Source organism: Lissotriton helveticus, chromosome 12, assembly GCF_964261635.1.
Source record: "Lissotriton helveticus chromosome 12, aLisHel1.1, whole genome shotgun sequence".
Taxonomy (NCBI): Eukaryota; Metazoa; Chordata; class Amphibia; order Caudata; family Salamandridae; genus Lissotriton; species Lissotriton helveticus.
Genome location: NC_136073.1, coordinates 783,544,559 through 783,569,915, shown reverse-complemented (window position 1 = coordinate 783,569,915; position 25,357 = coordinate 783,544,559). Strand labels below are relative to the sequence as shown.

At 48.2% G+C, this 25,357-nt stretch overlaps 1 protein-coding gene across 7 annotated transcripts in view; it reads right to left on the bottom strand.

Annotated features, from left to right (window-relative positions):
* The window catches only part of CHTOP (chromatin target of PRMT1), a 235,431-nt gene that overhangs the window by 140,972 nt on the left and 69,102 nt on the right, over nucleotides 1-25,357 (bottom strand). The window contains exons 1-2 of one of the 7 annotated variants that reach the window (XM_078670479.1): nucleotides 2,554-2,742; nucleotides 1,378-1,580 (exon numbers count right to left, since the gene is read on the bottom strand). The exons of 1 other annotated variant lie outside the window; for it this stretch is intronic. The gene's annotated coding sequence lies outside the window, so the exon portion shown is untranslated. Of the gene's footprint in view, nucleotides 1-1,377; nucleotides 1,581-2,499; nucleotides 2,743-25,357 lie in introns of those variants that run through there. 5 more of the 7 variants (XM_078670485.1, XM_078670480.1, XM_078670484.1 and 2 more) reach the window with 5 other exon arrangements.

Sequence of the window (25,357 nt, the reverse complement as noted above, 5' to 3'; positions counted from 1 at the left end):
AGGGGGTGCCCTAAGAAGTTCAATAGAGTATGGGGGAAATGGCGCCGATACCACGGCTTGGACGGAGGATTGTGAACCAGGGAGGGAGGGGTACTCGGCTGCTCATGTTGGGAGGCGGGTCTAACTGGGAATGTGTTTTAGTATTTTGGGGCTCTTGGAGAAACAATGTAAAGCCCGGTCGAGAGAAAGACAGGAGTATGGTTTCGCGGGGGGGGGAGGAGGAGGAGGGCAGGGGGATGAAGGGTGGTGGCTGAGGGTCTTCTGTGACATGCTTGTTGTGTCTATGTACTGTAAAAAGCAAATAAAAATATTTAAAAAATTAAAAAAAGAGTTAGTGAGTGGTGTTTTTTTGTTGTTGCATTGTTGTGCAGTAGATATGGAAATGCAAAGTTGTGAAGAGTGGCATGTTTGATTGGTTTGCATCTGTTTAGGGTGGAAGGTGTACGAGCTACGGGTGGTGGTGCAGCATGTGGGTCATGTTGCAAGGTTCTAAATTGTCAAAAGGGTGAGAGGCGGTTGAAAGAGTTGCTATATACGAGTTCGGTGTGGGGGCAAGAGAGAATGTTTGGCTGTAGAGTTGGTTTAGGGTGTGTATTATTTGAACAGCCAAAAGGGTGAGAGTGGGTGTGTTTCAAGTTTGTGATGGAAAGTAATATGAGGTAGTGTGTGCGTTAGATTTTGTTGTGCTGGGTGTTATGTTTTGATTTTACACATATTGAGCCTCGTGCCGGACGATCATTATGGTACCATCCATCTCTGGCTATTCTATATAACTAATTGAACACCGATATTGCCCTTGCTTACTCAATTACACGGATCTCACAAGCTGAGACGCTGTACACTCTACTTCCATTGTTGACTAACGTACCATAAGACTAAATTTCGATTCCTTGCTGTGGTATACAAGACAAATTCAGTTCCGTTTTCTCCAATGAATAGAGGAACATAGCATGCAATTACCCTGGAAGACATTGGCAATTAAGACTTGGCAATATTCCGATTATATGTGGATTTAAATGACTCTCTCATTCCTACAAAATACAACAACGAGACACCCATAATTAACTGACAATATACACCTAAAAATGTGAAAAGAAACTAAAGCAAACAATTATTTCACCTGACCCAACCCACAGCACACAAAATGAATGCACTGCGGGTGGATTAAATGACGGATGTTTTAATTATCAAGCTCAAGGTGGGCATTGAGGGGTTACACACGTCTGCAACACATGCTCAGCCTCCTCAGCTAATGTTGTGTCAAGAATAACCTCTTACAAACGACTCGCTCTGTGTGGACGATTAGAAAGAGACCTAAACAGATATTTACAGATTGCTACCCGTGGAGCTGCCCCCGTGTTCCAACTCTATACTTACGAGATATTGTTGCGGTAATGGAGTCTGGACAGAAGGAAGGGGCACGGTGTTGTAGGATGCCGTTGGTGATAGCTGAGGAACTAAAGTAATTCAGTTTACTGCAACTGTCAATTGGTGAAGGAGCTGCTCGCTTGGGTGGGGTGCCTTGCAAGAAGACGGAACTGTCGATGCTCGACTGCTCCGGCCGAACGACCTACCTACACCTGTTGGCAAACAAAACACTGTTAGACCAAAACATTACCCGTATAATTTGTTTAGATACTTTTTTAGCCGGCTTTGTAAACTGAACACGTCTGATAGATATCTTGCTTAAACTACATGCACACGTTTAGGAGCTAAAACTAACACGTCTGATCTCAATCTAGCAAATATAAAATATGGCCCGTTATACTGTTCACTTTATGGTGAATGACGAGTGGTTAACAATTTCACACGTCTCAGGACTTTTTATTCCCTTTTATGAATGTTTAGTTACGTGCCTTTGAGGCCTAAGAAGAGTTCCCCCTGGGTAGCAAATGCCTTCCACCACAGGCGATGCGTTCCAAAACTACAAGAGCGTGATGAGTTGAGACAGTCCACCGCACGTGCGAACAGCTGATTCACCCTGTTCGATCACTTACTCGAAATATACTTCAAATGTATGTCGTAGATACTAACATACAGGCTACACGAACAAAAAAGTCCCCTCTGTTACCAGGACACGGAACCTTCAGCTTCGAATACATCCCAAGGTTAAATGCAAGAGGCCGTACACCCGAAAATACCAACAGCATTTGTGTATTTTACGCCTCTATTGAATGAGAAGTAGGTTTATATTAACATCTGTTCAAATGTAAACACATCAAATAAGAGTACGCCCCAGATATCTAAACATTTTTCTGCATGGCATTTCAATTACAGTTAAAGCAAATGCCTAGATAAAGTGACAAGCTGCTCTAATAAACTCGAATGCGTTTTCACAGATGAAAGCGCCTAGCTCGCTAACGATGGCTTAAAGGCCTGGCTCTATCTCACCAGTGCAGTTCTATTGACTTTCCCAGGGCATTGGTCTGTACCCCCTACAGCCTCTGCGGCCCAACGCGAGCGGATGGATCCCTATGAACATTCAACGCCGCCACTCACCGAGCAATGGAGGGGGATGGGCGAGCCCTGTGCTCGGGCGGGCGTCTCACTCACCGCGCTCTCAGTGCAGGCCGGAGGCGGCGGTTGGAGTGGGGAGCTGGAGCCGCGTAGGCAGGCGAGGGCGGGAGATCTCGGGCCGTACCCGCACACCGAAGACACACGGCGCTCAGAGCCACCGACCGAGGCTGGGAAGGCTCTCGGGCAGAGGAGAGAGGAAAGAACCGCAGGAAGTGACGCGCTCGTAACCCAAGTACAGGCCGGGTGGCTCTCGGACGGATGCGGAGCTCGAGACGGACTGTGCTAAACAGTGGCTGACAGCCTCCATCAAGGACTCAGTTACCTACCAGTACTCTGGGTCGTCCGCTGTCCTGAGGCTCGCCGCTGGCCAGCCAATAAATCGTCAGCGGCCTGTACTTACGTCACCAGAGCAGTACCGGGACGAGTCGAGAAGGGCCAAAGCTCAGAGGATAAATATTTTTTATTTATTTATTTTATGCATTTTTATAAGTGCGGATTTTATAAAGTGCGAACTTTACCCGAAGGTGTCGGAGCACTGTACAATAGAACCAGTTACCTTACATGAGAGAAATGTTACAAAAATAGAAACAAAAAAATAGCAGGCCATAGAATCAAAACAACGCAGACAAAAGGAACACAATATTAAACACAAGCACAGAATGTACAAACAAAAAATATTAATATATATGACAAATTTACAATGACTAAAGAACTTCCTGGCGGGGTCTGAGAAGGAAGTAATTAGTTCTGAAAGTGTCTTTGGAACAGAAGAGATTTGAGGTCCGCTTTGAAGATCTGGATGGAGGTGATGGCATGGAGCAAAGGAGGAAGCGAGTTCCAGATTCTCACCGTATTACCTGAGAACGATTGTGCCATCAATTTTTCCCTTTTGAAGGAGGGGGGCTCAAGCAGGAACTTTTCAGCATTCCGAGAAGTTCTTGAGCCTCCAGACAATTTCAGTTTATTCGCCAGATAGCGAGGGGAGGAAGAGTACAAAGCTTTGTGGGTGATGCACGCCGTTTTATAAATAGCTCTAGCCTCGATGGGAAGCCATCGGAGAGAAGACAGGATAGGAGTGATGTGGTCACTTCGTTTGGACCCTGAAATGAAGCGAGTTGCTGAATGGAGGACGGATTTGAGGGGGGAGAGGGGAGATTTGGAAAGGCCAGTCAGAAGAGAATTACAATAATCTAGTATAGAGAGAACTAGCGATTGGACCAAGGTTTTTAGGTCATTCTCTGGGAAGAACCGACAAATCCCCCATAAAAGGCGCAGCTGATAACGCGCGCTCTTGGCAATGGAGTTGATGTGTGAGATTAGGTTGAGTCTTTTGTCAAGTATGACACCTAGGGATTTAGCGCAGTCAACAATGACGGGTTTACTGTTGAGTAAATTCAACTGATCCATCCAGGATTGAACAAGAGGCGGGGAGAGAGAGCTAGATATGAGGAGGAATTCTGTTTTAGAGGGATTGAGAATGAGTTGGTGAACTAACATCGAGGGTTTGCTCAGACGTGAGTCCCTTGCTCACTTTGCCACTGGATTCAAGCAAGCCTGGCTGAAGACGGCTGTAATGCCAGAAACCGGTCCTAGGAAGCTTGACTCCAGTCCAGGGAAGGCATGGCTTGGCAGTTTGGGCTGGACTGTTCCCATGAGGCACAGGGTCAGACTGATTTGCATATGGCCATGTCTGAACTGGGGTGGCAGAGTGGGCTAAAGAACGGTGATGGATTAAACCCAGATCTGTTGACTGGGTGTGAGTGTTTGATTGGTTCAGATGCTCCGTCCATCACCACCCCCTTTTGTACCGCTTTGTTCGCCATAAGTTGGCAGGGTATGCTCAGACGTGAATCCCTTGCCCACTTTGCCACTGGATTCAAGCAAGCCTGGCTCAAGACGGCTGTAATGCCAGAAACCGGTCCTAGGAAGCTTGAATCCGGTCCAGGGAAGGCATGGCTTGGCAGTTCGGACTGGACTGTTCCCATGAGGAACAGGGTCAGACTGATTTGCATATGGCCATGTCTGAACTGGGGTGGCGGAGTGGGCTGAAGAACGGTGGTGGATTAAACCCAGATCTGTTGACAGGGTGTGAGTGTTTGATTGGTTCAGATGCTCCGTCCATCACCACCCCCTTTTGTACCGCTTTGTTCGCCATAAGTTGGCAGGGTATGCTCAGACGTGAGTCCCTTGCTCACTTTGCCACTGGATTCAAGCAAGCCTGGCTGAAGACGGCTGTAATGCCAGAAACCGGTCCTAGGAAGCTTGAATCCGGTCCAGGGAAGGCATGGCTTGGCAGTTCGGGCTGGACTGTTCCCATGAGGCACAGGGTCAGACTGATTTGCATATGGCCATGTCTTAACTGGGGTGGCAGAGTGGGCTAAAGAACGGTGATGGATTAAACCCAGATCTGTTGACTGGGTGTGAGTGTTTGATTGGTTCAGATGCTCCGTGCATCACCACCCCCTTTTGTACCGCAATTTTGAATAAAGCCAGACTGGAACATGTCAAGGAGATTATTGTCCATAATGTGTTGGGAAAGTTGTTTTGCATTTTTCTATGATCTTTGAAAGAAAAGGGAGATTGGTGATGGGGCGGAAGTTATTGAGGTCGTTCGCATCTGCAGAGGGTTTTTTAGAAGGGGGGTAACCTGTCCTATAAGGAGGGATCCTTGACTGAGGAAGAGATTTAACTAGCCTGGTCCAATAGGAGAGAGTGTTGGTATAGAAATCAATGGCAAGACACTGGGTATGGGGACAGAAGAATGGTTGGAGGGTTTGGTTTCGAGGATGCATTTGAGAAGATCATCTTCCGGGATGACGGCAAAGTTCTGCCAAGGGACTAAGGATTTTCACTCCTCAATGAGGGTGGGTGACCTGTTCCACCAGTGATTTTACCTTTTGATCAAAGAATATAGCAAACTCAGATGCTTTCTTCACAGCATCCTCAGGTTTGATGGTTTGGGGAGAACAATTTGGGTTTTTGATGAGGTCGAAAAGTTTTTTGGGTCTCTTTTTAGCTGAATCGAGGAGGGATCTGAAATGTGATGTTTTTTCCTGGAAGATATGCTTGTGGTATTTGGATCTTGCTGAACGTAAAAGAGAGAGGTTGGAGGTGGATGGAGATTGTCTCCAATGTTTCTCCAAGATTCTAAGATTTTTCCTTTCGTCATAGAGAGCTTTATTGAACCAAGGAGCTGAAGGGGTGGGTCTTTTCCTTTTGCTTTGGAGTGGAGCAACCTTGTCGATTTCGACTGCAAGGATTGATAGGCAATGGGGAGTGAGATCGTTGACATCCGTATTGGGGTCTAGACTAGGAAGCATAGCATAGCAGAATCACATAGAGTCCCAAGATAAATGTTTTTTGTGTTGCGGAACCAAGTAGAGGCTCTTTTAGGTTGGACGAGAGTTAATGGGCATGTGCTCTCCCCTGCACCATATGGTCAAGAAGGAGCAAGCGGTCCAGGGCTTTAAGTGGGCTGAAAAAACAGGGGGGGGGGGAGGTTCTCTCAAAGGGGCTCGGCCAGTGTAATTAAGGGTGTGACTTAAAAACACCTAAGCTAAAAATCTGTGCTTAGCCTAGTGTTGTATTTTGTGTATCCATGATATATGATACAAGTATCATACCTACAAGTCAGGACTATTAGCTTTGTCAATGGTTGTTAGTTGAATAAGATAAATAAGCAGCAACTATGGCTGGTATATAATATTGAAAAAGCTTCCACTTAAAGCCCTGGTGACACCAGGACAATGTTGCTGCTTCTGAGGTTCAAAAAGAGAAGGGAAATCCAGAGAGAAAATTACTCTCTTAAGGGTATTTCCATTCCCCTACAACACTCACCTGGCATGAAGTCATGCTGTAACTTCTCCACTAGTGTGAGCGCGCGCACATCGATGTGCCTGCTGTCACTGCGGTCCGGAAACAAGCATTTGCAATGCAATAGGCCTCGCATTTGCAAGAGTTTGAGCTGTTGGCATGGTAGGTGACAATGCCTTTTATTTATGTGTTCTACAAACAAACCTGCAAGCAGTACGTAAACATGCACTTAAAAACACATGAATGAAAGGTTTTGTCATTTATAGTGCCGGTGGCTTAAATTCTTGCAAAGCGATACCAAAGGGGATGATGGACGGAGCGTTTGAGCAAATCAAACACTCACCCCCAGTCAACTGATCTGGGTTTAATCCATCACCATTCTTTAGCTCACTCCACCACCCCAGTTCAGACATGGCCATATGCAAACCAGTCTGACCCTGTGCCTCATGGGAACAGTCCAGCCCGAACTGCCAAGCCATGTCTTCCCTCAATCGGAAATAAGCATCCTGGGACCGGTTTCGGATTCATAATCCTCACCAGCCGGCGTCAGTGAGACCAAGGCTTACGGTGCAGGGTGAGGCAGTGCTCGAAACGGTGCTGGCAGGTTGCGGTGCAAGCAACACAGCTGGTTAGCGGGAGCTGCCGTAGGTTGGCCCAGACTGCTGTGGAGACGGTGCGTCATGAAACTAACTAACGGTGACCCCAGCCATGATATGGTCACAGGTGTCGAAGTCAGCAGCAGCGATGGCTTTGGTGAGACCAGGATGGCGAAGCGAAGCGGTGCAGAGTGCGGTGCCCACAGGTCACGCACAGTGCAAGCCGCGGTTCGGCACCGACGGTCGTCAATGAGAAAAGTGTTGCAGTGCGAGATGGGGATGGTGCCTTCTGCGGTGCCATCAGGACACAGAGCCAGCGACGGAGTCGGTTGCTTTTCACTTCTCTGTGGCAACTGAAACAGCTGTTCCAGAATCTGTGCCCAGGGGTTGGAGAAGGCTCAGCAGTCCCTGAGGCTTCAGAACAGGAGGCAAGCTCTACTTCAAGCCCTTGGAGATACTCAGCACAAGTAAAAGAAAGTTCAGTCCAGTGCTTTCCTTGCCCAAGGCAGAAGCAGCAACTGCAGGCCAACCCAACAAAGCAACAACACAGCAAAGGGGCAGTACTCCTCCTGGAAGCTCCTCCAGCTCTTCTTCTTGGCAGGTTCCTTGATTCCAGCGAGTTCTAAAGTGTTGGGGTCTGGGCCCCAATATTTATACTCAAAATTCCTTTGTTCTATCAGGCAGCGTGTGTCTGTGCTTAGTCCAAACAAGTTCTGTCCTCTCTGGCCCAGCTTCCTGGCAGGAAGTGGAGATAGCATTGTTCAAGGTCAGCCAGGCCCATTCAGGTGCAAGGAAATCTCCTCCCATAACTTAAATATAGCCCAGGTCTATTTAGCCCAGCCCTGAGTCATCCAGGAAAGGCAGGACACACCTCGACCCCCCCCCCAGTGGCTGTCTGAAGAGAATGCACATCCCCAGCCCCATCACTCCAAAGCCAGACAGTCAGTACAGAAACCCAGCAGAAGCACACAGGATGGCCAAGCAAGAAAATACCTACTTTCTAAAAGTGGTATTTTCATACACAGAACATAAAAACCATCCTTACTAAAAGATGCATTTTTGCATTCTGAGTCCTGGCATACTAAACTCCATTTCCCTATCTTGTCCCAATGGGCAGTTATGCTTATAAGATGTTGGGCTATAAAAGGCCAGGCTTAGGGCGTCTCAGCCCGGGCGTCGAGGCTAAGGGCAGAGAGGACAAGGGCAGTTGCCTGTTTGAGCCTGTTAAGGGCGGAGAGCACAAGGGCAGTTGCCTGTTTGAGCCTGTTTGAGACTGACCAGGGCCAGGAATGCTGCCCAATATACATACCCCCATTATGCATCTATATACTTTCAATGTACTTACGGATCTATATATTTATCACTTTCTTCTAATTTAATATTTCCAATGAACTTCCCTATTTCTCAGCCTATACTTCGCTCAATATATCCGCTACATCCACTCTCTCATTTAACCCCAAACCCCATACCACTACTATGATCCCCAAAATAACCCTTTCTAGACTCTCTCCTACTCTACCCCTCCTTGCATTATCTTACACCTCTTTTACTATACCGATCCCCCAAAACAAACCTTTCTAAACTCTTCCCTCTTTTCTACCCCTCCCCAACCCTTCTCAATCCAAATAACTGACTAACATATCCACCACTAAAATTACTTTCATGTTTCACCATACTAATTCAACACTAATCCTGATGGGTTCCAGAGTAGCGTGCTACCTGCGCTTCAAACCCCCTTCAGGGGTAGCAAGCGCTATATAAATACAAACCTCTTTCCCTTCACTATCCCGCCACCTACCCTTCTCTACCCAAATAACTGAATAACCTATCCACTACTCAAATTTACTTCATATTTTACTATACTAATTTTCAACACTAATCCTTTATGAGTACCGGAATGGCGTGCTACTCGCCAGAAAAGCGCTTCAACATCCATCAGGGGTAACAAGTGCTATATGAATGCAAACCTTTCTTCCCCTTTTTATCCCTCCGCTATCCTTCTCACTCCAAATAACTGACTAATATCCACCACTGAAATTACTTTCATATTTCACCATATTATTTATTTATTTATTTATTTATTTATTTATTTTTTGCAGAGTTTCAGGTATCAGAGCTCTTTACATATTTTTCCAGTATATTAATTCACCACAAATCCTTTATGGGCTTCCTGAATACCATGTTTCAACACCCCATCAGGGGTAACAAGCGCTATATAAATACAAACCTTTTTTTTCCTCCTCTATCCTTCTGCTATCATTCCAAATCCAAATAACTGACTAATCTATCCACCACTTAAAATGTACATGCATGTTTCCCTATACTAATTCAATACTAATCCTCTATGGGTCCCGGAGTAGCATGCTACCCGCCGAAAAAGCAATTTGAATCTGCAACCGATGTATAAGGTAAGCTGGAGCTCCCACGTATAAGCTATTCGAATAGTCCAGATGGGAGGTAATGAGGGCATGCACGATAGTCCTCTTTGAATCCATGGGTAGGTAGGGGAAGATCTTTTTAATCATACGCAATTTGCCAAAGCAGGCAGAGGTGACTTTATGGATTTGGGCCTTACATGACAATTCGTTGTCAATTACAAAGCCCAAATACCAAGCAGATTTAACGGGGGATGGAGGGGTTAAGCTCAGACGGCCACACAGATGGTAGCAGTGGGGCTTTTTGGTTGAAAAACAGCACCTCAGTTTACTCGGTGTTCAGCTTCAGGGTATTAGAAGTCATCCACGATTCAATGTTAGAGAGGCAACATTTGAGGTTGGATAGGCCATTGTCAGAGTGATCTCTACATGAAAACATTAGCTGTGTATCATCAGCATAGGAGACCACTCTGACCCCACAGGCCTCTATTACCCTCGCCAATGGTGAAAGATAAACATTGAAAAAAAGGAGGCTAAGTGCCGACCCCTGAGGGACTCCACAGCTAAGGGTTTTTTTATCTTGTGAAAGATAGGGCCGACACCAGACCTGTTGCGTTGTACCCGTTAGGAATGATCTTATCCAGGCCAGGGGAGTATCTCGTATCCCTACATTATGGAGTCTATCTAGCAAGATGGAATGTGAGACGGTATCGAAAGCCGCGGACAGATCGAGGAGCACAAGCATGGCTACCTCGCCTCTGTCCACGCTCTCCCTAATAGTCTCGGTTACCTCCAGCAGAGCCGTCTCCGTACTACGCCCGGATCTGAATCTAGATTGCGAGTCATGGAGGAGTTTTCTAGACTCCAAATAGTCGGTCAGCTGTTCTTGCACGACTTTTTCCAATACCTTGGCTGGTTTGGGGAGGAGTGATATAGGCCGATAGTTGCTGAATACTGCCGGATCAGTCTCGGCCTTTTTTAGAATGGGGATCAGCATGGCCTGCTTCCATAATGTAGGAAATCGGCCTGATGTTAGGGAGGAATTCCAAATTGAGATTAAAGGAGCGACAATGACAGGTGCCAGGGTAGTGAACACCTGGGCAGGGAACCGGGTCTAGAGGCGAACCTGATTTGCACCGCTGTATTTTCAGCAGGGCAGTATCCAGTGATATTTCTTTGAAGGCAGAAAACATCTTTTCGCAGGGGTTGGTAGCGTCCTGTAAAGGACTCCCCTCTCGAGTAACCTCAGTCTGTTTAAAAGAGGAGAAAATATCAATAATTTTATTATGAAAAAAATCAGAAAGGCCATCACAGAGTTCTTGGATAGATTTCATTGCGCTAGTAAGAGCTGTAGGTTTAGTGAAGTCCTTCACAATTTGATATAGAGTTTTGCTGAATTGTCCGCAGTGTTAATTTTATTAGAAAAATATTCTTTCATAGTGGCCTGCTTGAGTTTGTGAATTTTTTTTATGGAAGCTCTATATATGACTTTAGCAAGAGAGTCATAGGTGAGTCGTCAACGACGCTCGAGCTTCTTACACCTGCTTCTTTCTTCGCGCAGAGCCGGAGAAAACCAGGGAGCTGAGGGTTTTTAAAGAGAGGGGTTGTATGGGGGCAATAGCATCTATTGCCGAGGAGAGGTGGATATTAAAATTAGCAACATCGGCGTTTAGTTCGCCCGAAGGTTGCCAATTCAGAACGGTGATGGATTAAACCCAGATCAGTTGACTGGGGGTGAGTGTTTGTATTGTCAACGCTCCGTCCATCACCACCTTTGGTTTTTCTTTGTTCGCCCTAAGTTGGCAGGGTATGCTCAGACGTGAGTCCCTTGCTCACTTTGCCACTGGAGTCAAGCAAGCTCGGCTGAAGACGGCTGTGATGCCAGAAACCGGTCCTGGGAAGCTTGATTCCGGTCCAGGGAAGACATGGCTTGGCAGTTCGGGCTGGACTGTTCCCATGAGGCACAGGGTTCAGACATATTTCCGGAGTGAGCTAAAGAACGGTGATGGATTTAACCCAGATCAGTTGACTGGGGGTGAATGTTTGTATTGTCAACGCTCCGTCCATCACCACCTTTGGTTTTTCTTTGTTCGCCCTAAGTTGGCAGGGTATGCTCAGACGTGAGTCCCTTGCTCACTTTGCCACTGGAGTCAAGCAAGCCCGACTGAAGACGGCTGTAATGCCAGAAACCGGTCCTGGGAAGCTTGATTCCGGTCCAGGGAAGACATGGCTTGGCAGTTCGGGCTTGACTGTTCCCATGAGGCACAGGGTCAGACTGATTTGCATATGGCCATGTCTGAACTGGGGTGGCGGAGTGAGCTAAAGAACGGTGATGGATTAAACCCAGATCAGTTGACTGGGGGTGAGTGTTTGTATTGTCAACGCTCCGTCCATCACCACCTTTGGTTTTTCTTTGTTCGCCCTAAGTTGGCAGGGTATGCTCAGACGTGAGTCCCTTGCTCACTTTGCCACTGGAGTCAAGCAAGCCCGGCTGAAGACGGCTGTAATGCCAGAAACCGGTCCTGGGAAGCTTGATTCCGGTCCAGGGAAGACATGGCTTGGCAGTTCGGGCTGGACTGTTCCCATGAGGCACAGGGTCAGACTGATTTGCATATGGCCCTGTCTGAACTGGGATGGCGGAGTGAGCTAAAGAACAGTGATGGATTAAACCCAGATCAGTTGACTGGGGGTGAGTGTTTGTATTGTCAACGCTCCGTCCATCACCACCTTTGGTTTTTCTTTGCCAATTCAGATTAGCCAAAGTGGGTTCGAGGGCATCACAGGTAACTTTATACCACTTTCTACTAAGGTTCTTAGCTTCAATACAAGTGGCCGACAAAGAAGGGATAGTCAGATTAAAGGGGATTAAATAATGGCCCGACCAGGTGAGGGGGGGCGAGGTGGTAAGGTCGGCCAAATTAGTGAATAGAAGGTCCAGGGTGTGGCCCGCACAATGAGTGGGACCATGTACTCTCTGATCAAGGTTCATGCCAGCCAGAGTTTCCACAAGAGAACTAGCCTTCGTGCAAGTGATGTCGTCAACATGCAGATTGAAGTCACCCAGAATGTAAAATGTGGGTGTCTCAAGGATAGATCTGCCAAGGTCACTAACAACTCCGTAAGATAAGAAGGCTGTGTACCTGGGGATGGTATATCAGTGCCCCCGCAAGAATCAGGTGAGTTGTGCCTGAAATGCTAAAGTACATTGCTTCAATGGGGCCAATGTTTACTAGTTTCCTAGAAGTTATCTTCCAGTGAGGCCGCAATATTATAGCGATTACTCCTCCCACTTTTGTGCCTGGGCGACTAATCCCGACATAGTGGTAATCTAGGGGAATCGCCAGGGTGATATCCGGATTGGATGCATCTTTAACCCAGGTCTCTGTCAAAAACATCAGGTCCCAAGAATGTGAAGTTAGGGAGAGCCAAATATCGCCTGAGTGTCGTGGGAGAGACCGGCAATTGAGGAGACAGGCTTTAATCTCTCTCGAAAGATCTCTAAGTGGCTCATCTCTGCCACCTTCTCGAGGGCTTTCCGATAGAGGGGCGAGAGAAAAAGAGCAATCTTTGCAATCAAAGTGATCGAAGAGCAGCCGGGAAGGGTTGCACTGAGTGCTACTACAACAGATCTCAGGCCTCAAAGCTAATAATTGGGACATCGACCAGCAGGTTCGCCACGTCAAGGGGCCACCGGCAGCATGCCTGGCGCTGGTCGCGGCACAGGCAGGCGCAGACGTGCTTGCCTTTGGCGCGCCCGCTGCGCGCGTATGAAAATGCATCCCCTTAAATGTCTGACGCGCTGACCCCTGGCTCCACCCTCCCAGCGCCGGAAGTGTAGATTGGCCGCCCTGCCTACCCTCCATAGCAATCAGGCAAGCCTGTGGTGGACCGGGATAGGGGCGGAAGTAGCTGGAGTTACGAGGGAGCACAGAGGAAAATCAGGCACAAGTAAGGCACAACAGAAAAATAAAATTCAAAGCGAAGCAATTTTAAAAAGGTGCGATCAGGGCAGCATTAAAAAGACAACCTGTAGCAGCTAGCGCGAAATAGACACTACAACGCGCGTCCACAGCAAACAGGTAGGAGCCTCTCCTTAAATGTCTGGCGCGCTGACCCCTGACTCCACCCTCCCAGCGCCGGAAGTGTAGATTGGCCACCCTGCCTACCCTCCACAGCAATCGGGCAAGCCCGTGGTGGACCAGGGTAGGGGCGGAAGTAGCTGGAGTTACGAGGGAGCACAGAGGAAAATCAGGCACAAGTAAGGCACAACAGAAAAATAAAATTCAAAGCGAAGCAATTTTAAAAAGGTGCGATCAGGGCAGCATTAAAAAGACAACCTGTAGCAGCTAGCGCGAAATAGACACTACAACGCGTGTCCCAATACAATGTTACAAGATTTGTAAAGCGCATGGCTGCCCCAGCGACGGGGTGTCCCAGCGTTAAAAACCCAGATACAACATAGCAGGGTGGAAAAGACAGAAGACAAGGACTAGACCAGTGGTTCGCAAACTGTGCACCGTGGCTCCCTGGGGAGCCGTGAAACTTAGCCAGGGGAGCCGGGCACCAAGCACTTTAATGCATTTAATGTAGAAGGGTCTGTTGCCTTCAGTTAAACTAATTAGACTCAAACGCATGATGTCAATGATTTGTAAGTGATATGCCTAAAGCTGTAAACGTATCACTTAGTTGATGGCATTTCGAGGGAGAGGACCTCCATATTTCACTGGATCCCCACGTTCCAACACTCCCAAAGTAAGCAGGAGATGTCTAATTTGTTGTGTTAGACCCATTCATAGTTTTTGTTTTTTCCAAATGCATTTTACACCAATGCAAGTTATCAGGAAAGTACAGTTGTACTAAAACACACCAAGTATTGACATTTGTACTTGAATCATAGGTACTTCCAGTACACATTTCTTTCAGTACACACAAATTTCCAGACAGGTTTTTTTTTTTTTAAGAGTTTTATATAGCGCTGGCTAGACCCGTAGGTATCAGAGGGCTTTACATGAGGTTCCACAAAATTACAAGATTACATCAATTCCAGACAGTTGCTAGACAAACAATTACAAGAGCTTAGAAAACAAGATAAGTGAAGTGTAGAGGGGCAGGGGGTAAGGATAAAGGGGTGGGAGGGAGATATGGCAGAAAGACAAAGGAAAGTCTGCCCAAAGTACGGCTGGGTAGGTGACGGCCGATGGGGAAGTCCCAAAACCCATCTCCTCTATAGCTATCAGGTAGCTCCACCGGGCCTTGTCCAAATAGCTAGGTCTCAATGGGAAAACATTTAAAGAGCATGGAGGGCAAAATAGGTGGAGCGTAGAGGGGAGGGGACAGGGATGGTGAGAAAGGGAGGATAGGGGAAGAGACAACAAGGAGAGACGAAATGTAGTCTGTCTAAAGGCCTACTGGGTAGGTGACGATCTAAACCAGGTAGCTCCATCGGGCATCAGACAAAATAGTTCAGTCTCAATACATTGAGAGAGGAGAGAAGGAGAGACATAAATAGTGGGAGGATGCGGGAAGAGACGACAGGAGAGACAAAAGGAAGTCTGGCTAAAGACTGACTGGGTAGGTGACATCCAAGGAGGGAATCCCCGACCTGTCTCCCCTATAGCTAAACCAGGTAGCTCCATCGTCATCAGACAAAATAGCTAGATCTCAAATGACGAGGGAAAATTCACAGGTAAACAGGGTGGGAACTAAGGGCCAGGACAGGTGAGGGCAGAGGTCTGTAGCAGGAAAATGGAGAGGAGTAGAGCGGGGAGGGGTAGGGGGTAGGTAGTTTGGTAAAAGTTCCCATGGATCTGCTTTGAGTCATTCAAAAAGCAGGTCCGTTCCTTCTCAGGCGCCATCTTGAGGTTAAAACGCCGGTCAGAGCGGGGTATTTGTGTAGCTGAATCAGGCCCCCGTCCCTCCCACCTCCTTTGTTGCGGCTTGTGAGTCCTATGGTGGAGATCTGACTAATGGGCTGAGCGTTTCATCTCCTCTGTGCCATTTTGAGGTCAGGCAAGTGTGGCGCAAAGTAGCAGCCTCCTCGGGATGTGCCGGAGGGGGGGGGGTTGGCACCAGCGATGCGCCCGTGTACTCCTTGAGCACAGGCAAGTAAAACACCGTATATGGCATAATTTCAACATTTGGAAATGAGGGATGGAGACAGCAAAAATAAAAATATATGTGGTTTAAAAAAACGTGACACCCTGCTGAGGCAGGTTTGTTGGCACGACATGGCTTGGCAGTTCGGGCTGGACTGTTCCCATGAGGCACAGGGTGAGACTGATTTGCATATGGCCATGTCTGAACTGGGGTGGCGGAGTGAGCTAAAGAACGGTGATGGATTAAACCCAGATCAGTTGACTGGGGGTGAGTGTTTGTATTGTCAACGCTCCGTCCATCACCACCTTTGGTCTTTCTTTGTTCGCCCGAAGTTGGCAGGGTATGCTCAGACGTGAGTCCCTTGCTCACTTTGCCACAGGAGTCAAGCAAGCCCGGCTGAAGACGGCTGTAGTGCCAGAAACCGGTCCTGGGAAGCTTGATTCCGGTCCAGGGAAAACATGGCTAGGCAGTTCGGGCTAGACTGTTCCCATGAGGCACAGGGTCAGACTGATTTGCATACGGCCATGTCTGAACTGGGGTGGCGGAGTGAGCTAAAGAACGGTGATGGATTAAACCCAGATCAGTTGACTGGGGGTGAGTGTTTGTATTGTCAACGCTCCGTCCATCATCACCTTTGGTTTGTCTGTGTTGGCACATATGACATGGGTAGAAATGGATGTGCATGCAAATATCCACCCACCCTCCAAAAACAGTAACATTGGAGAGCCATGGGCAATGGCCAATGGGTCAAGGGAGCCATTGGTCGAAAAAGTTTGGAACCACTGGACTAGAACATGAAGAGTCAGGTTTTTATGGCCTTTCTAAAAGCCAGATGATTCTGAATACTTCGGATAGTCACAGGTAGTGCGTTCCAGAGTGCTGATGCCAATGCCCTAAAGCAGCGACCCCCAGTTTTTGCTTTTTTTACTCGGGGGACGCATTCCAAGTGCAGGTCCGCTGAGCGCAACTTGCGTTGCGGTGAGTACGGCACAAGGAGATAGGATAGAATAGGAGGCGCTTGCTGGCTGAGAATTTTGTGGGCAAAGCATAAAGTCTTGAAATTAACTCTATTGTCAATTGGCAACCGGTGTAACTTAGGCAGAGGTTTGATAGCGAGGAAAATTTAGGGAGTGCAAAGAGAGTGCATGCTGCCGCATTTTGTACCCTCTGCAAGCGCTGAATCCTAGATTTATTTGCACTTATATACAATGAGTTGCAATAATCTAATCTAGACTGGATCAGAGATTGAATAATGATCTGCCGTGTTTGTGGGTCAAAGAACACTAACAGGGGCTTAAGTCCATGTAGAAGCCCAAAACATACCCCTGCAACCGCTTTCGTTTGGGCTTCGAAGGACAAGGCACTGTCCACCTAAACACCAAGATTTTCACACCTCCTTGGGCGAGGGCACGGACCCCAACGCGTCTGGCCACCATTGTTCTGTCCATAAATGGGTATCTTACCCCAATAGCAAGATTCCGGATTTACTGGCATTAAGCTGCAGGCAGTTTGCTGTCATCCAGTCTGCTACTGCCACCATATCCTCCTGGAATTTAGTAAGATTATGCTTACAGTTGTTGGGGAAGGAGATAACCAGTTGGGTATAATCAGCATAAGATACTATTGACAATCCTCCGTTTTTTGCCACAGCAGCAAGAGATTGTAAATAGATATTAAAAACCGTGGGCGCCAGCTTCAAGCTCTGCAGAACTCCATGATGGACAACATATTCCTGAGAGCAGTAAGGGGGTGCTGTAACCTGAAAAGATCTGCCATCCAGAAATGATTTAAACCAGGCAAGAGCTGTGCCATCGATACCCATCTCCTGCAGACGACGCAATAGGATCTTGTGGAAAACCATATTGAATGCGGCGCTGAGGTCGAGAAGAATCAAAGCTGCAGAATTACCTTCATCTAGAGAGCTACGCAGTTGCTCCGTCACTTCCAACAGGGCGGATTCAGTGACATGGCGTACTCTAAAACCGTTTTGGGAGGAATCCGATATCTCAATGGACTCTATGAACTTTGTAAGGACGGAGTTCACATAGGATTCAGTGGCTTTAGTGAGAAATGGGAGCCACGATATGGGACGATAGTTTTCAGATTTGGGTGCGTCCAAAGAAGGTTTTTTATAACAACGGCACAACGTTGGCATGTTTCTGTGCAGTAGGTATTTGATCAGCTCACCACAGACCGGTAAAAGATGCTTTAGAAATTTACTAAACTGATCCAGTTTCATAGGGTCAGCTGGGGAGCCTGATTTGATTTTGTTGCAGAGGGACTCAACCTCTGTCAGATGTAACAGAGGAATTGAGAGTAGTGTCCCTTCCTCACCGTTTACATTGCCCCATATCCTTTCTTTCAACTCCCACTGCGAACTTCAGAGACACCGAACGTTTTATACAGTTGTTATTGCAATTGACGTTCCAGGTCATGACTTTGAACTCGCTCTTTGAGATGGGGATTTAGGCCTGTCTGGATGGGGTTTCCAGCAACCTCAGTTTGCTTGTAATGTATGGAGGTTGATATAGCCTGGCACTCTGTAGTGTGGATATCGGTCTGTATAAGACAAAACAGAAACAATAAACAAGCCCAGTCGGGCTATCATGAGTAACGCCTACCCGCATCTTCCCCCACACTTCATACTTGCCCCAGAAGTATCTGTCACCCCTTAATCAGAATTAGATAACATGTCTTAAACTGGTCTCCCAATTTAAACCAGGCGCTGGTTTCTCATTAAAGAATATAGCAATTGTAGGAAGGTAGAACCCTGACTATGGTTGCCCCCAACTTTTTGCCTGGTGTTTTGCTGGTTTTCTGACTTAGTTGACCTGAGGCCCTGCTATTCAGGACCTCAGGCCCACTGCTCTTTCTGTAAAATGGATTCCATGTACCTTAGGTACATATCTAAATTGGATACTGAGTCACCTTATCAGTCCCTGTACAGTGTACCTTAGGTACCCAGGGCATAGGTGTACCCAGGGCCTACCAGGGGCTGCAGCATGTGTTATGCCACCCCTGGCTGGCCATCCAAATCTGACACAACTGGCTGCTTGACAGCTGGGGCAAGGTGGTGTAATCACCCTTTGCTTTAGATATAGTATACCTATATCTAACCCTAAAATGGACACACAGATCTCCTATCAGTCACTCCTATGGCAGGCCTTAACAATCCTGAAGGCAGAGTGCTTGGAATCGTGTGAGATGGTGCTCTGGCATGAGCTGAGCCCGTCTGCGGCTTTCGGGATCCATCCCTTAGCCGTTTCCATGATATCGCATACCATATACTCTTAAGTGCATTATAATCCTCGCGGTTATATGCCAACTCTGGTATCGCTTTATCAAAACATGTCGAGTAAGGTGTCATACGAATTGGAATACTAACCCCTCGCCAATTCTGGCGACGGGGTTAGCATTCCACCCTTCTAGAGGGACACGACATGTATGTAACCCCTAACCCCGGTTAAAGTCAAACAGAGCCTCAGCTCCACAAAATGGATGCTGCCACCGAGACACAAGTCTGCCCTCCTGCTGCTGGGAGTCCTCCCAGAGCAGGAGATAAAGACAAAGGGTTTCCTGCCAGGGGCGGTGCCAGCACCGTCCCAGACAGGGTTTTGTGTATTGTAGGTAGGCAGGGCTTTAGAGGAAGGTGACTGCACGTGGCACCCCGGTGCTCACTGTGCATAGGCTGGCTGGAACCAGTTCCAGGGTCACTCCAGACCCTGTGCTGGGGAAAAGCCCGCCAAGGAAGTGGGTGTAACCACCCCCCTCCTAGTCCCACCCATAGGGCAGGACTTAGTCGCGTGCCAGCCCCTTTTTACAGGATAAAGGTAGAGACTGGCCCCCTTCCAAATCAGATCATCTTTGAATCCTGAAACTACTTTCCACGAAAGGAACTCAAGACTTCTTCCTAAGATTTCTCCCTTGTGACTAAGGAGTAGTCACCCTGCATCCGCAGGCACCATCTACAGAACACTGCGGTCTGCTGCAAGTCCTTCCTCCGGAATCCGACTGCCCAGCTCGACGAGAACCGGCTTCCCTGGCACCTCTGACCTCTACCTGCATCATCAGTCACGCTGAGATTCGTGGGTGTGACGAGACCTCGAGGGACCGGCCATCTTCAAGACTGCACGACTTCTGAACAACAAGCCCGCCGAGTGAATTCCTGGTGAGTGCTTTGGGGTCCGAGAAGCCCCCTGGTCTGGTTGCTCCAGACTGGCCCTTGCTTCCCTCCATCGGAGAAGTACCCTGGACCCTCCTGGTCCACCCAAGACGCCATTTTAGGTCCACCGCGTGGGCCTTGCATTTGCCAAGACTTGTTGCCCAATCCTGGGTCCAGCGACGTCGACAGCAAGAACCTTCGTGGGACAGCTCGCACCTCCATCCTGGTCGCCGACAACGCCTCCTGGTCCGAGAGACTGCAGAGCCCAGCAGCGCCCACTCACCTGACTGCGGTGACTTCGCCCGGTGCCATCCTGGTGCCCACTTAATCACTGGCTAGTGATTCAAGAACTTGGTCCCCTCTGCTTTCAGGTTTTCTTCTTCCTTGATCCAGGCTTGGATCCATCGAACTTTTCTTCACTGGTCGCCTGCCAGCAACTTCCTTCTTCCAGGCTCCTGGTCCGGCAACGAGATCCCCGACGTCTTTTCAGACCTATGCAGCTGCAGCCCCTGGGCTAGGTAACTTCGGCACTTCGGTGTCCCAGCATAGCCTCACTATCCTAGGGTCAGGATCCACTGTCGTTTTCTTCCCACCAGGTCGGGTTCGCCCGTGAACACTAACTTTGCCTTTACTAGCCTCCATAGACTTTGTCCCGCATCCCGCGTGAGAGTGCACACTCTGCACCCGAGTCCCCTGGGTCTCCTAGTAGTAATCTAACGATTCCCTAGTCCAGTCCTAGCGATTCCAAAGCCTATTAGAACTGTTACTTACCTGCTAGTAATTCGCATTCCACTTTTAAAGTATATGGTTTTTCGTGCCCCTCGGGCATTTGTGTATAACGTGCTAACTTAAGTATTTTCGTAAGAGTTTTGTTGTGTGCCTAGCACCCTGTCCTCATAAAGAGTACAGGGTTGTTGTGATTCTAATAAATACACTGTTTATTTTCATAACACTTGTGTGGTGTCCTTTCACTGGGTGTTCAAGGGGTAATGTGATGGTAAAACAGCTGGCTTAACACGCCCTCTAGAGTCTTAGCCTTAGACTGCTCGTATCCATGCTACTAGGATAGCTGGTCTATAAGGTTGACTTACAACCAATCATCAATAAGGGTTGTTTGGACTGATATATAGTGATCACTAGAATAGTGAGCACTGCACATCAGGCCAACTTCTCACATTGGTGGCAGCGGTTGGGATTTGAGCTTGCTGTTGTTTTACCACACATGCCCTAAGAATATCTTGTGAAAGATCACATAAGTACTAAAGGTACATATAACTTAGCTTAGAATACTCTGAGTTCTACTGAACCAGCTGTTGTAGCTCCTAGGGCCTAGCACACCCTAAACTACAACTCTAGCAAGGGATCAGTAGGCAAACATATAGTGTAGGTAAGTGCACCACTTACACCTCACTAGAAAAGCATGTCTACCCAGGGAGATTCTACTGAGACTCCCCTGGTCAGTGTTGACCCTCCACAGGTCACTTCAAGATATGCAGCTCTCAGTTTCCAGGAGATGAGACAGATCTGTGTCTCCAGAAAACTGAAGCAGGGGTCTAACCCCACCATTCCATTTCTGATAGGTCTCTTAGAGACATATGATGCCAGAAAGCTTTCTCAGTTACATGAGAACATGCCAGCCTTAGAGGGAACCTCTGGGGATCCAGACCTCCCCAACATTGCTACTGCAGTTGAGGAGGAGGATCAAGAGGAACTCTCTGGGGATGAGGTAGACAAAGGTCTTGAGGTAGTCAGAAGGCTAACCAGGGCCAACTTAGACTTACTTGGGCTAGGATCTGGGGGACCCCCAGTACTAACCCGAAGTGGGCCTAACCTTGGAGTTAGGAGAGATAGATCTCTTTCTAGGGACTCCAATAGATCTCTGCACTCTAATGCCTCTTCTCAGGGGAGAAGGAATCCTCCACAGAGGAGATTTACTTCCCCTCAGAGAAGGGAGCATGAAGCTAGGATGAGACAAGCTGAACTAAGGATTGAAAGGGAAGAAATTGCCCTGGCCAAAGAGAAGCTTGCCCTGGCAAGAGAGCAGCAGATGAGTGGGTTAGCTCCCACTGGTGGCAGCAATCTCCCAAGAGATAGAGAGAAGGGTTTAGATACTAAACACCTGACTAAAATAGTGCCCCCCTTTAAGCAAGGGGATGATATCCAGAAATGGATGGCTGCTTTGGAGAGGGCCTGCACTGTGCAGTGCATTCCCCAGAGTCAGTGGGCAGCTATACTGTGGCTCTCCTTTGATGGTAAAGGTAGAGATAAGCTCCTCACTACAAGAGTGGAGGATGCTAATGATTACCAGGTCCTGAAAAATGCACTGGTTGATGGGTTTGGCTTAACCACTGAGCAGTACAGGTTGCTGTTCAGAGACACCCAGAAAACTCAGTCTCAGGACTGGTCTGACTTTGTTGATTGTGCCACTAAGGCTTTGGAAGGCTGGCTACTGGGTAGTAAGGTTACTGATTTCAAGGGATTGTATAATCTAATTATGAGAGAGCAAGTCTTAAATAATTGTCAGAACCAGTTATTACACCAGCACCTGGTAGACTCTGATCTGACCTCTCCACAAGAATTGGGTAAGAGGGCAGACAAATGGGTCAGAACCAGGATTAGGCCCAAGAACCAAGGTGGTGACCAGAAAAAGGAATCAACCAAGCCTCAAGAGAAGGGTGGGAATAAATCTACAGATCAAACCACATCAGGACCCCAAAAATCCTCTGAGGGGGGTGGGTCCCAGAATCCTTCCAACAACCAGAAGAAACCTTATTGTTATCCCTGTAAACAGGTGGGTCACTTAAAAACTGACAGCAGTTGCCCAAAGAATAACAATAAGGAAAACATACCCCCAAGTAACATTCCCAAACCTCCTGTTACTACTAGTAGTAATCCCCCAGGTGGTGGGAGTGCCCCCAAGAATTTGGGTGCATTTACTTTGGGAGTTCCTGGGGACTCTGGCCTAACCAGGTCCCCAAACTTAGATACTCTTGTCTGTGAGACTGGCATGGGGTTTGCCAACTTCACAACTTGTCCCAACACTTTGGGCAAGTACAGACAGGAGCCCCTCATCAATGGCATAAAAGTTGAGGCCTATAGAGATACAGGGGCTAGCATCACTATGGTGACTGAGAGTCTAGTCCCCTCAAGGCAACTTTTACCTGGTGCCACATACCAGGTGACCAATATTGATGGAGTACAGAGAGATCATCCCATGGCAGTGGTCAATCTCAGCTGGGGAGGTGTCACTGGCCACAAGAGAGTGGCAGTGTCACCAAACTTGCCTGTAGATTGCCTACTGGGGAATGATTTAGAGCTCTCAGCCTGGGCTGAAGTAGAGCAAGAAACCCATTCTAAAATGGTAAACATCCATGGTAAGGTTAGTGGGGCAGTGGTAGCCACAGCCCCAGTCCAAGATGTCCTCCCTGAACAGGTCAGGAGGGTTGTGCCAGTCACAACCCAATCTCAGACAACTTCCTTCCCAGAACAGGTTGTCAAGGCTGTCATGGTAACAGCCCACACCCAAACTGAGCCCCCTCCTGAAAAGGTTGGGAGAGTTGTGATGGCCACAGCTCAAACTCAGACAGATGATAGTGTTGTGAAGCCTGAAACTATGGATCACTCCACTCAGACAGAGAGTATTGAGGAGGAAGAGAAATCTCCCTCCCACCAGACTTTAGGAAAGGATCAGCCTCCTCAGGGAACTGATCTGACCCCTTGTGAAGAAACTGCCACAGAGGTAGTCAGGCCTAGCCTGGCAGAACCCCTGATGTCAGTGGACCCCTCCAAGGTGGGACCCAGTCTGGAGCAGGTAACCTGCCCCTCTCTACCCTGCCTCAGTCAGCCCAGGGCTGTAGAGGTCAGGGAGGCCAGTGGTGGACCCCAAGGGGCCCCCTGTCCAAAAGAATTTCTCAATCAACAGATTAAGGGCACTGAAGCTAGTAGTCCTAGCCAAGTGAAAATAAAACATACTCCTGAGGGAGCCCCCTTAAAATTAGTTAGGGACCTCCCACAGATGGACACTGTTGGGCACAGCCAAACTTGGGACCTGAGGGCCCCAAACCTGACCTGTCCCTCCAGTAAGCCAAACAGAGGGACCCAACCTCCAGCTGTAGGTAGCCAGAGGTTGACCCTGAGAGCCCAAAACAACTCAGTCTTGGAAAGAAAGGCCTCTATGGTGGATAATGATTGGAGGAAGCTGAGCCCAAAGTTAGTGGAGCCTCACTTCAGTACTCCATTTCAGCACCAGCCTTTTTCTTTGACAAAACACACCACAGGTAGAGATTCCCTATGGTGGAGACCCTCAGACACCCTTAGGGTGAGGGATTGCTTAGTGGACCATGACATAGGGGGTAACCATGCCAGTGCTGGTACTTCCTTAAATGGCCACTTAGGCAATATAGGCTTACCTGGACAAGGATAGCCTTATCTCCTTTCGTTTGGGGGGGGGGTTATGTAGGAAGGTAGAACCCTGACTATGGTTGCCCCCAACTTTTTGCCTGGTGTTTTGCTGGTTTTCTGACTTAGTTGACCTGAGGCCCTGCTATTCAGGACCTCAGGCCCACTGCTCTTTCTGTAAAATGGATTCCATGTACCTTAGGTACATATCTAAATTGGATACTGAGTCACCTTATCAGTCCCTGTACAGTGTACCTTAGGTACCCAGGGCATAGGTGTACCCAGGGCCTACCAGGGGCTGCAGCATGTGTTATGCCACCCCTGGCTGGCCATCCAAATCTGACACAACTGGCTGCTTGACAGCTGGGGCAAGGTGGTGTAATCACCCTTTGCTTTAGATATAGTATACCTATATCTAACCCTAAAATGGACACACAGATCTCCTATCAGTCACTCCTATGGCAGGCCTTAACAATCCTGAAGGCAGAGTGCTTGGAATCGTGTGAGATGGTGCTCTGGCATGAGCTGAGCCCGTCTGCGGCTTTCGGGATCCATCCCTTAGCCGTTTCCATGATATCGCATACCATATACTCTTAAGTGTATTATAATCCTCGCGGTTATATGCCAACTCTGGTATCGCTTTATCAAAACATGTCGAGTAAGGTGTCATACGAATTGGAATACTAACCCCTCGCCAATTCTGGCGACGGGGTTAGCATTCCACCCTTCTAGAGGGACACGACATGTATGTAACCCCTAACCCCGGTTAAAGTCAAACAGAGCCTCAGCTCCACAAAATGGATGCTGCCACCGAGACACAAGTCTGCCCTCCTGCTGCTGGGAGTCCTCCCAGAGCAGGAGATAAGGACAAAGGGTTTCCTGCCAGGGGCGGTGCCAGCACCGTCCCAGACAGGGTTTTGTGTATTGTAGGTAGGCAGGGCTTTAGAGGAAGGTGACTGCACGTGGCACCCCGGTGCTCACTGTGCATAGGCTGGCTGGAACCAGTTCCAGGGTCACTCCAGACCCTGTGCTGGGGAAAAGCCCGCCAAGGAAGTGGGTGTAACCACCCCCCTCCTAGTCCCACCCATAGGGCAGGACTTAGTCGCGTGCCAGCCCCTTTTTACAGGATAAAGGTAGAGACTGGCCCCCTTCCAAATCAGATCATCTTTGAATCCTGAAACTACTTTCCACGAAAGGAACTCAAGACTTCTTCCTAAGATTTCTCCCTTGTGACTAAGGAGTAGTCACCCTGCATCCGCAGGCACCATCTACAGAACACTGCGGTCTGCTGCAAGTCCTTCCTCCGGAATCCGACTGCCCAGCTCGACGAGAACCGGCTTCCCTGGCACCTCTGACCTCTACCTGCATCATCAGTCACGCTGAGATTCGTGGGTGTGACG